Genomic DNA, 11646 nt, shown 5'->3' with positions numbered 1-11646 from the left:
ATTCCTTGAGCCAAAGCCTAATCCAAAGCAAGGCCACAATTCTCCTCAATTCTGTGAAGCCTGGGAGAGGTGAGGAAGCTGCAGAAGAAAAGTTGGAAGCTAGCAGAGGTCGGTTCATGAGATTTAAGGAAAGAAGCTGTAGGCTGGGTGTGGTGGCTCATGCCTGTATTCCCAGCACTTTGGGAGGCCGAGGCGGGCGGATCAACTGAGGTGGGGAGTTTGAGACCAGCCCGACCAACATGGAGAAACGTCATCTCTACCAAAAATACAAAATTAGCCGGGCGTGGTGGTGCATGCCTGTAATCCCAGCTACTTGGGAGGCTGAGGCAGGAGAATCACTTGAACCTGGAAGGGCGAGTTTGTGGCGAGCCGAGATGGCGCCATTGCACTCCAGCCTGGGCAACAAGAGCGAAACTCTGTCTCAAACAAAAAAAAAGAAGACAAAAAAAGCTGTCTCTGTAATATAAACATGCACAGTGAAGCAGCAAGTGCTGATGTAGAAGCTGCAGCAAGTTATACAGAAGATTTGGCTAAGATCATTGATGAAGGGGGCTCCACTGAATAACAGATTTTCAATGTAGAGGAAATAGTTCTAGGTTGGAAGAGGAGCCATCTAGAACTTTCTTAGCTAAAGAGAAGAAGTCAATGCCTAGCTTCAAATCTTCAAAGGACAGGTTGACTCTCTTGTTAGGAGCTAATGCAGCTGGTGACTTGGAGTTGAAGCCAGTGCGCATTTGCCAGTCTGAAAATCCCAGAGCCCTTATGAATTATGCTGAATCTACTCTGCCTGTGTTCTATAAATGGAACAACAAAGCCTAGATGACAGTATAACTGTTTATACTACGGTTTACTGAATATCTTTTTTGTTTGTTCGTTTGTTTGTTTTTTTGAGGTAGGGTCTCACTCTGCCACCCATGCTGGAATGCAGTGACGTAATTACAGCTCACAGTAACCTCGAACTCTTGGGCTCCAGTGATCCTTCTGCCTCAGCCTCCTGAATAGCTGGTATTACCAGCATATGCCGCCACAGCTGGCTAAGGTTTACAGCATACCTTAAGCCCACTTTTGAGACCTACTTCTAAGAAAAAAAGATTCCTTTCAAAATATTAATGCTCATTGATAATGCCCCTAGTCACCCACGAGCTCTGATGGAGATGTACAAGGAAATGAATGTTGTTTGGATGTCTGCTAACACAACATCCATTCTGTAGGCCATAGATTAAGGAGTGATTTTGACTGTCAAGTCATTTTATTTACGAAATACATTTTGTGAGGTTACAGCTGCCATAGATAGTGATTTTATGCTGGATCTGGGCAAAGTAAACTGGAAGCCTTCTGGAAAGAATTAACTCTTCTAGATGTTATTAAGAACATTTATGGCCAGGCGCTGCTGCTCATGCCTGTAATCCCAGCACTTTGGGAGGCTGAGGTGGGCGGATCATGAGGTCAGGAGATTGAGACCATCCTGGCTAACACGGTGAAACCCCGTCTCTACTAAAAATACAAAAAAATTAGCCGGGCGTGGTGGCAGGCGCCTGTAGTCCCAGCTACTCAGGAGGCTGAGGCAGGAGAATGGCGTGAACCCGGGAGGCGGAGCTTGCAGTGAGCCGAGATCATGCCACTGCACTCCAGTCTGGGTGACAGAGTGAGACTCCATCTCCAAAAAAAAAAAAAAAGAACATTTATGATTTATGGGAAGAGGTCACCATATCAACATTAACAGGAGTTTGGAAGAAATTAATTCCAACCCTCATGGATGACTTTGAGGGGTTCAAGACTTCACTTGTGGAAGTAACTGTAGATTTGGTGGAAACAGCAAGAGAACTAGAATTGGAAGTGAAGCCCGAATATGTGACTGAACTGCTGCAATCTCATGATCCAACTTGAATAGATGGGGAGTTTCTTCTTACGGATGAGCAGAGAATGCTTTCTTGAGATGGAATCTCCTCTTGGTGAAGATGCTGTGATCATTGCTGAAATAACAACAAAAGATTTAGAATATTCCATAAACTTTGTTGATAAGGCAGTGGCAAGGTTTCAGAGAACTAATTTTGAAGGAAGTCCTATTGTGGATAAAATGGTATCACACAGCATCACATGCTACAGAGAAATCTTTCATGAAAGGAAGTGTCCATCGATGCAGCATTGTTGTTTTATTTTAGGAAATTGCCACAGCCATCCCAACGTTTAGCAACCACCACCCTGATCACTCAGCAGCATGGAGGCAAGACCCTCTACCAGCAAAAAGATTATGATTTGCTGAAGATTCAGATGACCATGTTAAATTAAGTTTAGCCTAAAGCTGCCTCCTTTTGCATTTTAAGTTCAGACTAACAATTTCTTTCTCTCTCTCCCTTTCTTTCTTTTTCCTTCCTTCCTTCCTTCCTTCCTTCCCTCCTTCCTTCCTTCCCTCCTTCCTTCCTTCCCTCCTTCCTTCCTTCTCTTTCTCTCTTTCTTTTTTTGAGATGGAGTACTTGCTCTGTTGCCCAGCCTGGAGTGCGGTGGCACGATCTCTGCTCACTGCAACCTCTGCCTCCCAGCAGAGAGAATCAAGAGATTCTCCTGCCTCTACCTCCTGAGTAGCTGGGATTATAGGCAAGCGCCACCACGCCTGGCTAATTTTTTGTATTTTTAGTAGAGACAGGGTTTCATCATGTTGGTCAGGCTGGTCTCAAACTCCTGACCCCAAATGATCTGCCCCCGCCCCCCACCAAAGTGCTGGGATTATAGATGTGAGCCTTTGCACCTGGCCTAACAGTTTCTCCATACATAGTGAATTGTAGACAACTACAATTGTAAACGTGTAAAGAGACTGTAACCTTGTAACAGGTAGCGAGTCTCAGTCAAGCACAGCAGCAGAGTTTTGGCCAATCACAGGTGGCCAACTGTTTAAACAGTGCTCAAAATAGTCAGAGGTTGAGTTGCAACCAATCCAGCTGTTTCCATACTTGACTGCAATTTCTGTAAGTCATTTTCCTTTTTCTGTCCATAAAGGTTATTTGAACATATGGCAGCCCGAATCACTGTGAATCTATTTTGGTTCCAGGGATTGCTGGATTTTGGACTCATTCTTTGGTCAATTCAACTCTGTAAAGTTTAATTTGTCTAAAGATTTTCTGGGCCGGATACAGTGGCTCACGCCTGTAATCCCAGCACTTTGGGAGGCTGAGGCGGGAGGATCGCTTGAGGCCAGGAGTTCGAGACCAGCCTGGCCAACATAGCGAGCTCCCGTCTCTACCCACAAATAATTTAGCCAGGCATGGTGGCGTGTGCCTGTAGTCCCAGCTACTGGGGTTCTTATTTCTCGTGGCAACACATTTTGGAGAGGGGGAGGTATTCCTGTCTTTGCTGGGTGGGAGAACGGCCAGTGGGCAAGGGAGGACGAAAATGAGAACTGTGACTGCCAGAGGGCACGTCAATTTTAGGAAGAGAACGTAAGAAAGTTGGGTTCTGTGGAGACTTGGCATATCCACGCCACCTGGAAAATCATCACGTGCCCTCCGGAGCAAGACCAAGGCCTCAAGTCACCCCTCGCAGCCCATTGGACCTCCCGGCCATCCCTTTCAGGGCTCCACAGCGACCTCGAACCGTTGCCCCGGTGAGAATCCCGCGGCACTGTGCGCGCCCCCGCCTGCCGTGCGCGTCAGCTTCTCTGGGATCCGGCGCCGCGCGCGCCCCCGCCGCGCCCCCGCCCCTTCCGGCCCGGGAGATTTGATTCCCTTTGGCGGGCGGAAGCGGCCACAACCCGGCGTTCGAAAAGATTCTTACGAACGCTGTACCAGCCGCTTCTCTCAGGACAGCAGGCCCCTGTCCTTCTGTCGGGCGCCGCCCCGCCGTGCCCTCCGCCCCTCAGGTCAGTTCTTCCGCCTGCCCGCCGCAGTCGCAGTTGATGGGTTGATGGCTGGGGTCTGGGCTGTGCGGGGCCCAGCGGCCCAAACCCAGTTTGCTCCTGGCTCTCGGGAGACTGGAGGATTTCATCGGAGCCCCGCGCTTCACCAGCCCTGTTCCCTGGATAAGATATTTGACCTTTCCGACCCTGGGTTTTCTCCTGCGTAAGTGGGGATAATGACCGTGTCTACTTAACAGGGTTATTGAAGAGGTGTTCAGGCCAAGCGTTTGCCACCTAGGAGGCTGCGATAGGTGTGAATTCCCATTTCCCGTTTCGTTTCCGTGACTCTTCCCCGCGAAAAAAGTTGACAGAAGGGTTTCGAGTTTTTTCTGTTTGTACAACTCAGTTTACTGGGGCAGTCCAATAAAAAAGGAGATGTGTTATCACTACCTTTTCAGAGTCCAAATCCATCCTCTCCTATCATCCCGGCAAAGTAGTGGCTTCAGAGGCTCACACTAAAAGGGGAATTTTTTTTTCTTTTTCTTCAAGACGGAGTTTTGCTCTTGTTGCCCAGGCTGGAGTGCAATGGCGTGATCTCGGCTCACCGCAACCTCCGCCTCCCAAGTTTAAACGATTCTCCTGCCTCAGCCTCCCGAGTAGCTGGGATTACAGACATCCGCCACCACGCTGGGCTCATTTTTTGTATTTTTAGTAGAGACGGGGTTTCACCATGTTGGCCAGGCTGGTCTCCAGCTCGTGTCCTCAGGTGATCCGCCCGCCTTGGCCTCCCAAAGTGCTGGGGTTACAGGCGTGAGCCACCGCGCCCGGCCTAAAAGGGGAATTTTCACCGAATGCTGTATCAGTAATAGGAGCAGCAGGGTTGCTCCCACCAAGAAACCTGGTGTAGGGTTGTGGGAGCTGGAAAGGGTAGACTCAGGGAAGGCTGCCCAAGAGAGGAATCAGGTCCATAGCACTTAGGACGGGTAATTACCTTTGGTATTTCTCCTTTGTTAGTGGAATGAGGTGAGTATCAGGAGCCTGGATTGTTGCTTAGAGGCCAGTGTTCCTAACTTTGGTTTATATTTTGGTTTCTGTTTCCTATGGAGTCTGGCTAGAAAGTCAGAAAAATCAGAAAAGCCCTTACTGGGCCTTCGTGGGCTTGTTTCTCCCAAGGGTCTGTCCTTTCTGTGTGATTACTATGGACCAACTAGATGGGCAGATCAATCCCAATGAGTGCCTCATTGTTGGTGCTCCCAGAAGCCTTTGCAAGGGAGCAGGGCAGGATGCTAATTAAATGTGTTACAGGCCACATTATAAACCATTCTGAGCCCGGCGTGGTGGCTCACGCTTGTAATCCCAGCACTTGGGGAGGCCGAGGTGGGCGGATCACGTGAGGCCAGGAGTTCTAGACCAGCCTGGCCAACATGGCGAAACCCCGTCTCTACTAAAAATACAAAAAAAAAAAAAAAAAAAAAAAATTAACCGGGCATGGTGGTGCATGCCTGTAATCCCAGCGACTGGGGAGGCTGAGGCACGAGCATCACTGGAACCCAGGAGTCGGAGGTTGCGGTGAGCCGAGATCTAGCTATTGCACTCCAGCCTAGGTGACAGAACGAGACCCTGTCTCAAGCAAATAAACAGACAAAACCCAAAACCCAAAAAACCATTCTGTATTCTACTTCCTGTTTGAAATTATCCTCAGCATCAGTGTCTTTCCAAGCTCTGTAGATAAGGTAAATGTATTTATGCGGCAAGTAATAGAATAGCCCAAATAATATTGTTAAAAAATGCCCCCAATTTGTTGCTATCCTTTGAAATTTAACCATAAACGTCTTCTCATTATCCCAATTCCTTGCTCTTCTGAGAAGTTAAAGACTCCAATTATAGGCCGGGTGCGGTGGCTCACGCCTGTAATCCCAGCACTTTGGGAGGCCGAGGCGGGTGGATTGTGAGGTCAGGAGTTCAAGACCAGCCTGGCCAAGATGGTGAAACCCCGTCTTTACTAAAAATACAAAAAAATTAGCCGGGCATGGTGGCACACACCTGTAATCCCAGCTACTCGGGAGGCTGAGGCAGAATTGCTTGAACTCGGAGGGCAGAGGTTGCAGTGAACCGAGATTACACCACTGCACTCCAGCCTGGGCGACAGAGTGAGACTCTGTCTCAAAAAAAAAAAAACTCAATTATATATACCCCCAATTCTTCTATTTATTTAGTCAAGCCCAGAAGGGCACTCAGGTGTCTGGGGTCTAATTTCCTTCTTCATTATTCACAGTTGAGAGGCTGTCTTCCACATTGACTGATAATATACCTCCTTCAGCAGCTACAAAGTTGGGTTACTCTGTTCCCAAGGCTTTTCTGTATTCTATATTAACAAACTCTAGAGGATAAACAGGGCACATGAGAATATTTAGAACCAGCTCCACATTCACAAAGATTTACAAATCAAGTATAATCTGCTATTAGTGTAGCAGTTTGTAATGTAAGCACCAGTTTTCTCATACAGCAGCAACAACGATATTGCCTTGATTCAGTAGCTATAATCTAGGCCTACATTGGTATTACTCATCCAAAGACATGGTGTAATTTGAGAGAAGGGGGTAGATAGAGAAAATGGAAGAAAGAAAGAAAAAAAAAGTGCATGGCTTCAGTCTTACCTTAGTTGTTAAATGGACAGCTTGCCCATCTCTGCTAGTTTTCCAGAGGCCATGACTGGGATGTTTATAAATTTATAACTCTTTTAGGAGAAGTCTATTAAGTTAATTATGACACTCTTAAATCCCTAATCTGGGAAGTGAATTCCAGCATTTTACAAATTGCTTTCTCTTTCTGAGTGACAAAATTTGAAATAGCCCAGTCCTTTGCATGGAATGTAAACGTGCATTCAGATTTATAGTCCAGTGCGCCTCCATTTCCATTCTCCTGCTCTGTTTCTTCTCCTGTATCAGGATTCCAAAGATTTCTGAGCCTTAGGTTGACCTCTATACTTTTACTGTTTTTATTGCCTTTTGGAATTTCTTAGTCCTATGGTTCCTGTTTGTTTTTAGGATGAGGTTCCAGTTTATCCCCACATTTGCCCCACTGACAAATGCCCTTTAAGATATTTCTGAATTAGTGTTGCTGTTTAAAGTATTTAATCCTGTGCCTTCAGGTGCCCAGTGAGAATAAATTTGTCCTCTGTGGTATCTCCTTGCCTTGAGTAACTTTTTCTACTCCAGTGGAAGCAGAATGTTTCATTTTCTATCAACAATTTTCCCTCAGCACTGGGACCTGACCTTGCTTCTTCTAATGTTTGCCTACCCTGTTCATGCAGATTTCGTTAGGTTAAATATTCAACCTACTTATTAAGTTGGGTCCAGTGTGATCTCTTCCTAGGAAATGGCTTAATATTGTTTATTTTATCGGAATGTCTTTTTGCATGTTATCTTTTTGTGTGCTATTTCTGCTTTGATGTTGAAGACTGAACCCTGTTTTTTAAAGCCGATTTAATTTTTTTCTTGAGTGTTGATATTTTTCCTTCTAAAGCTTCTGCTCTAGTTTTCTATTCATTGACCAAATTTTTGTTTGTTTGTTTTTGAGATGGAGTCTCACTCCTGTCGTGCAGGCTAGAGTGCAGTGGCGTGATCGCAGGTCACTGCAACCTCCACCTCCTGGGTTCAAGCAATTCTCCTTCCTCAGCCTCCCTAGCAGCTAGGATTACAGGTGTGCGCCACCATGCCTCGCTAATTTTTGTATTTTTATTAGAGACGGGGTTTCTGCATGTTGGTCAGGCTGGTCTCGAACTCCTAACCTTAGGTGATCCACCTGCCTTGGCCTCCCAAAGTGCTAGGATTACAGGCAGGAGCCACTGTACCCAGCTGGCTTTTTACTTGCTGATAATAATTTTCTTTTTCTCTCCAAGTAAAATGATTCATGGAATCAGTGTTTCAGGCATAGAAAAATGATATTTTTAAAATGTCCTTTGTGGCTCTTGGGGTTCTGATAACTTCATTCAGATTTTTTTTCCACCTCAGTTTTAAGAAGACTACTCATCATTGTATGAAGGGCCTTCTCTTATTAAACTCTGTCTTCCTTTATAAGCTCACCACACTTCTGAGGTCGAACTCACACTCTAGGTCTTTCAAATTCATGGCCATTATTAAGGCTTAGTAACATGCTAGTCACTCAGTTCTGCGTAAAGGCAGGGTGAAGAACAGAGAATTTGAAGGTAGTTTACGTGGCACTTGCCACTCATCAATTTGAGGCTTAAACAGGCTTGCTTGGCCAGGGCGATGGCTCATGCCTGTAATCCCAGCACTTTGGGAGGCCAAGGAGGGTGGATCACTTGAGGTCAGGAGTCTGAGACCAGCCTGGCTAACATGGCGAAACCCTGTCTCTACTAAAAATACAAAAATTAGCAGGGTGTGGTGTTGTTCGCCTGTAGTCCCAGCTTCTTGGGAGGCTGAGGCAGGAAAATAGCTTGAACCTGGGAGGCGGAGGTGGCAGTGAACTGAGATCGCACTACTGCACTGCAGCCGGGGCACCAGAGCGAGACTCCATCTCAAACGAACAAACACAAACTAGCCAGGAGTGGTGGCATGCGACTCCTGGCCTCAAGTGATCCACCCACCTCAGCCTCCCAAAGTGCTGGGATTACAGGCGTGAGCCACTGCACCTGGCTTCGACTAGTTCTTAAATTTTTAATTTTTGTTTATTTTTTTGAGACACAGCTTCGCTCGTTACCCAGGCTGGAGTGCAGTGGCGCAATCTCGGCTCACCGCAACCTCTGCTTCCCGGGTTCAAGTGGTTCTCCTGCCTCAGCCTCCCTAGTAGCTGGGATTACAGGCATGGGCCACCACGCCTGGCTAATTTTTTATATTTTTAGTAGAGACGGGGTTTCTCCATGTTGGTCAGGCTGGTCTCAAACTCCCGACCTCAGGTGATCCGCCCGCCTCAGCCTCCCAAAGTGCTGGGATTACAAGTGTGAGTGAGCCACCGCGCCTGGCCGTTTTTTGTTTTTAGTAGAGACAAGGTCTTGCTATATTGCCCTGGCTTGTTTTGTACTCCAGGCCTCAAGCAATCTTCCTGCCTTGGCCTCCCAAATTGCTGGGATTACAGACATGAGCCACCATGCCCAGCTAACGTTATGCTTCTTCCTTTTGCCACTCCTAGCTGTAGGTTTGGTATGGGTAAGACCTTAGCTATCTATGTTTTCAACATTTCAAATATTTGTCTTTTGCTCTTAAGTCTTTACAACTGTTACTGATTTTGTATGGTGTGAGATAGAGATCCAATGTGTTTTTTTTTTTCCTTCACCTCATGGCTAACCAATTATCCCAGCTTCAGAGCTGCATTTCCATCACCTGTTACCTCTAAAAGCCGCCTCAGTTCAGTACCTGTCAACTTTTACTTCCTCTAGGATCTTTGCACCTAAATTCCCTCTTTCTGGAATATTCTCCCTCTAATTCTTTGTGGGCTATGACTGTTAAGGCCTACAGACCAAAGACCACATCTGTAGTAAAAATCATTAGATGTATTTAGTTTGCTGCAGCAGGAGAAACCATACTCTTGAGAATTTTGGGTAGTCTCAGAGTGAGTTGAAAGGGGCAGAATGAGGGAAGAATGAGGTGGGGCTGAGGATGTCATTGAAGACAATGAAGTCAGCCAAATAAAGGATCTTTATTTTAACAACCTTGTATGGAAACATTGTTTACATGGTTATGTTCAGATTCTATTGAAACCATTGTTCAAGTTTTGATAGGAGTATCACAGTCTGATTACTGGCAGGGCTGATTTTTCTCAATTCTCATCCTTTGAATTAGAGCTTGGCTTAAATGTTACCTTCTCAGAAACCACTGTTGCTTATTTTTATTTCAGTATTTATTATAGATAATAATAATAGTAATTATTAGTTTTTTGAGACAGAATCTTGCTTTGTCGCCCAGGCTGGAGTGCAGTGGCGTGATCTTGGCTCACTGCAACCTCTGCCTCCCAGGTTCAAGCAATTCTCCTGCCTCAGCCTCCCAAGTAGCTGGGATTGCAGGCGCACACCACAAGGCCTGGCTAATTTATTTATTTATTTATTTTTGTGAGATGGAATTTCGCTCTTGCTGCCCAGGCTGGAGTGCAGTGGTGCGATCTCAGCTCACCACAACCTCCGTCTCCTGGGTTCAAGCTATTCTCCTGCCTCAGCCTCCCGAGTAGCTGGGATTACAGGCATATGCCACCACACCCGGCTAATTTTGTATTTTTAGTAGAGATGGGGTTTCGCCATGTTGGTCAGACTGGTCTCAAACTCCTGACCTCGTGATCCGCCCACCCCGGCCTCCCAAAGTGCTGGGATTACAGATGTGAGCCACTGTGCCCGGCCTAATTTTTTGTATTTTTTAGTAGAGACCGAGTTTTGCTATGTTGGCCAGGCTGGTCTTGAACTCCTGACCTCGTGATCTGCCCACCCCGGCCTCCCAAAGTGCTGGGATTATAGGCGTGAGCCTCCGCACCCGGCCTATAAATTATAATTATTAATTTGTTGTCTACTTACTTGCCTTTTGTCTTCTCCACTAGAATATACACTCCATGAGGGCAGAATCACATTTCTTCTCCATTATAGCCCTAGTGCCAAGGGCAGGTTTGGCATATCATAGGTGCTCAGTAAATATCTGTATGAATAAATGAATGAATAAGAGCAAATTCAAGAGTTTTCTAGAACTGCATTAGCAGTTCTTCCAGACACACAGCTGATATCTAAAAGTCAACCAGGAGGGTATTTTCCACAAGTAAGACAGAGATGGTATGAGTGTGACTTTGTATATTAATGTGCATAACAGGGCCCTACTCATTTCTATGGTTTTTTAAAATAAACTACTTAATTTTAAAACTCAGGGAGACAAAATCAATAAGATCTACCTAATTTTTTTTACAACTAATTTTTATATATTATTTGATGTATAATTAACAGTATATATAACCCACATAAGTTGTGAAGCATAATAATAAAATACATATCATATACATAATAAAATTGTGTATGACTGGGGTCTTAGTTTGGGTTTTCCTGATGACTACTGATAATTTTTTCATGTCTTTTTTTTTTTTTTTTTGAGACAGAATCTCGCTCTGTTACCCAGGCTGGAGTGCAGTGGCGTGGTCTCAGCTCACTGCAACCTCTGCCTCCTGCCTCAGCCTCCCGAGTAGCTGGGACTACAGGTGCGTGCCACCACCCCTGGCTAATTTTTTATAGTTTTAGCAGAGACAGGGTTTTATGGTGTTAGCCAGGATGGTCTCCATTTCCTGACCCTGTGATCCACCTGCCTTGGCCTCCCAAAGTGCTGGGATTACAGGCGTGAGCCACCACCGCACCCGGCCTTTTTTTTTGAGACGGAGTTTCACTCTTGTTGACCGGGCTGGAGTGCAATGGCGCGATCTCAGCTTACTGCAACTGCCGCCTCCCAGGTTCAAGCGATTCTCCTGCCTCACCCTGCCAAGTAGCTGGGCTTACAGGCTCCTGCCACCATGCCTGGCTAATTTTTATATTTTTAGTAGAGACACGTTTCGTCATGTTGGTCAGGCTGGTCTTGAACCCTGACCTCAGGTGATCTACCCGCCTCAGCCTCCCAAAGTGCTGGGATTACAGGTGTGCACCACCTTGCCCAGCTTCGTGTCTTTTTTTTTTAAATTATTTTTTCTTCAGGCAGCCTCCCGAGCCAGAGTAGGCTCAGGGACTCCCTTTTTCATGTTTTTGTTGGCCATTTGTGTTTCTTTGAGAATTTTTTTTTTTTTTTTTTTGAGACAAAGTCTGGCCATTTCGCCCAGGCTAGAGTGCAATGGCACGATCTCGG

The 11646-nt window shown here is 46.0% G+C and overlaps 1 protein-coding gene and 1 long non-coding RNA gene across 10 annotated transcripts in view; one reads left to right on the top strand and one right to left on the bottom strand.

Moving 5' to 3' along the window:
* Positions 1-1219: 1219 nt before the first annotated feature.
* LOC129047790 (uncharacterized) lies at positions 1220-3654 on the bottom strand. Its single transcript, XR_008509541.2, has 2 exons — positions 3479-3654; positions 1220-1973 (listed from the first exon to the last, which is right to left on the bottom strand). It is a non-coding gene; the product is annotated as an uncharacterized LOC129047790 (long non-coding RNA).
* Positions 3655-3657: 3 nt separating this feature from the next.
* MELK (maternal embryonic leucine zipper kinase) overlaps positions 3658-11646 on the top strand; it is a 99069-nt gene continuing 91080 nt past the window's right edge. For 2 of the 9 annotated variants that reach the window (XM_054519701.2, XM_024252608.3), the window contains exon 1: positions 3718-4052. The gene's annotated coding sequence lies outside the window, so the exon portion shown is untranslated. Of the gene's footprint in view, positions 4053-10915; positions 11015-11646 lie in introns of all 9 variants that reach the window. The other 7 variants (XM_054519699.2, XM_063714147.1, XM_063714145.1 and 4 more) reach the window with 7 other exon arrangements.

Source organism: Pongo abelii, chromosome 13 (assembly GCF_028885655.2).
Source record: "Pongo abelii isolate AG06213 chromosome 13, NHGRI_mPonAbe1-v2.0_pri, whole genome shotgun sequence".
NCBI classification, from domain to species: domain Eukaryota; kingdom Metazoa; phylum Chordata; class Mammalia; order Primates; family Hominidae; genus Pongo; species Pongo abelii.
This window is presented reverse-complemented; position numbering and strand designations above follow the sequence as displayed.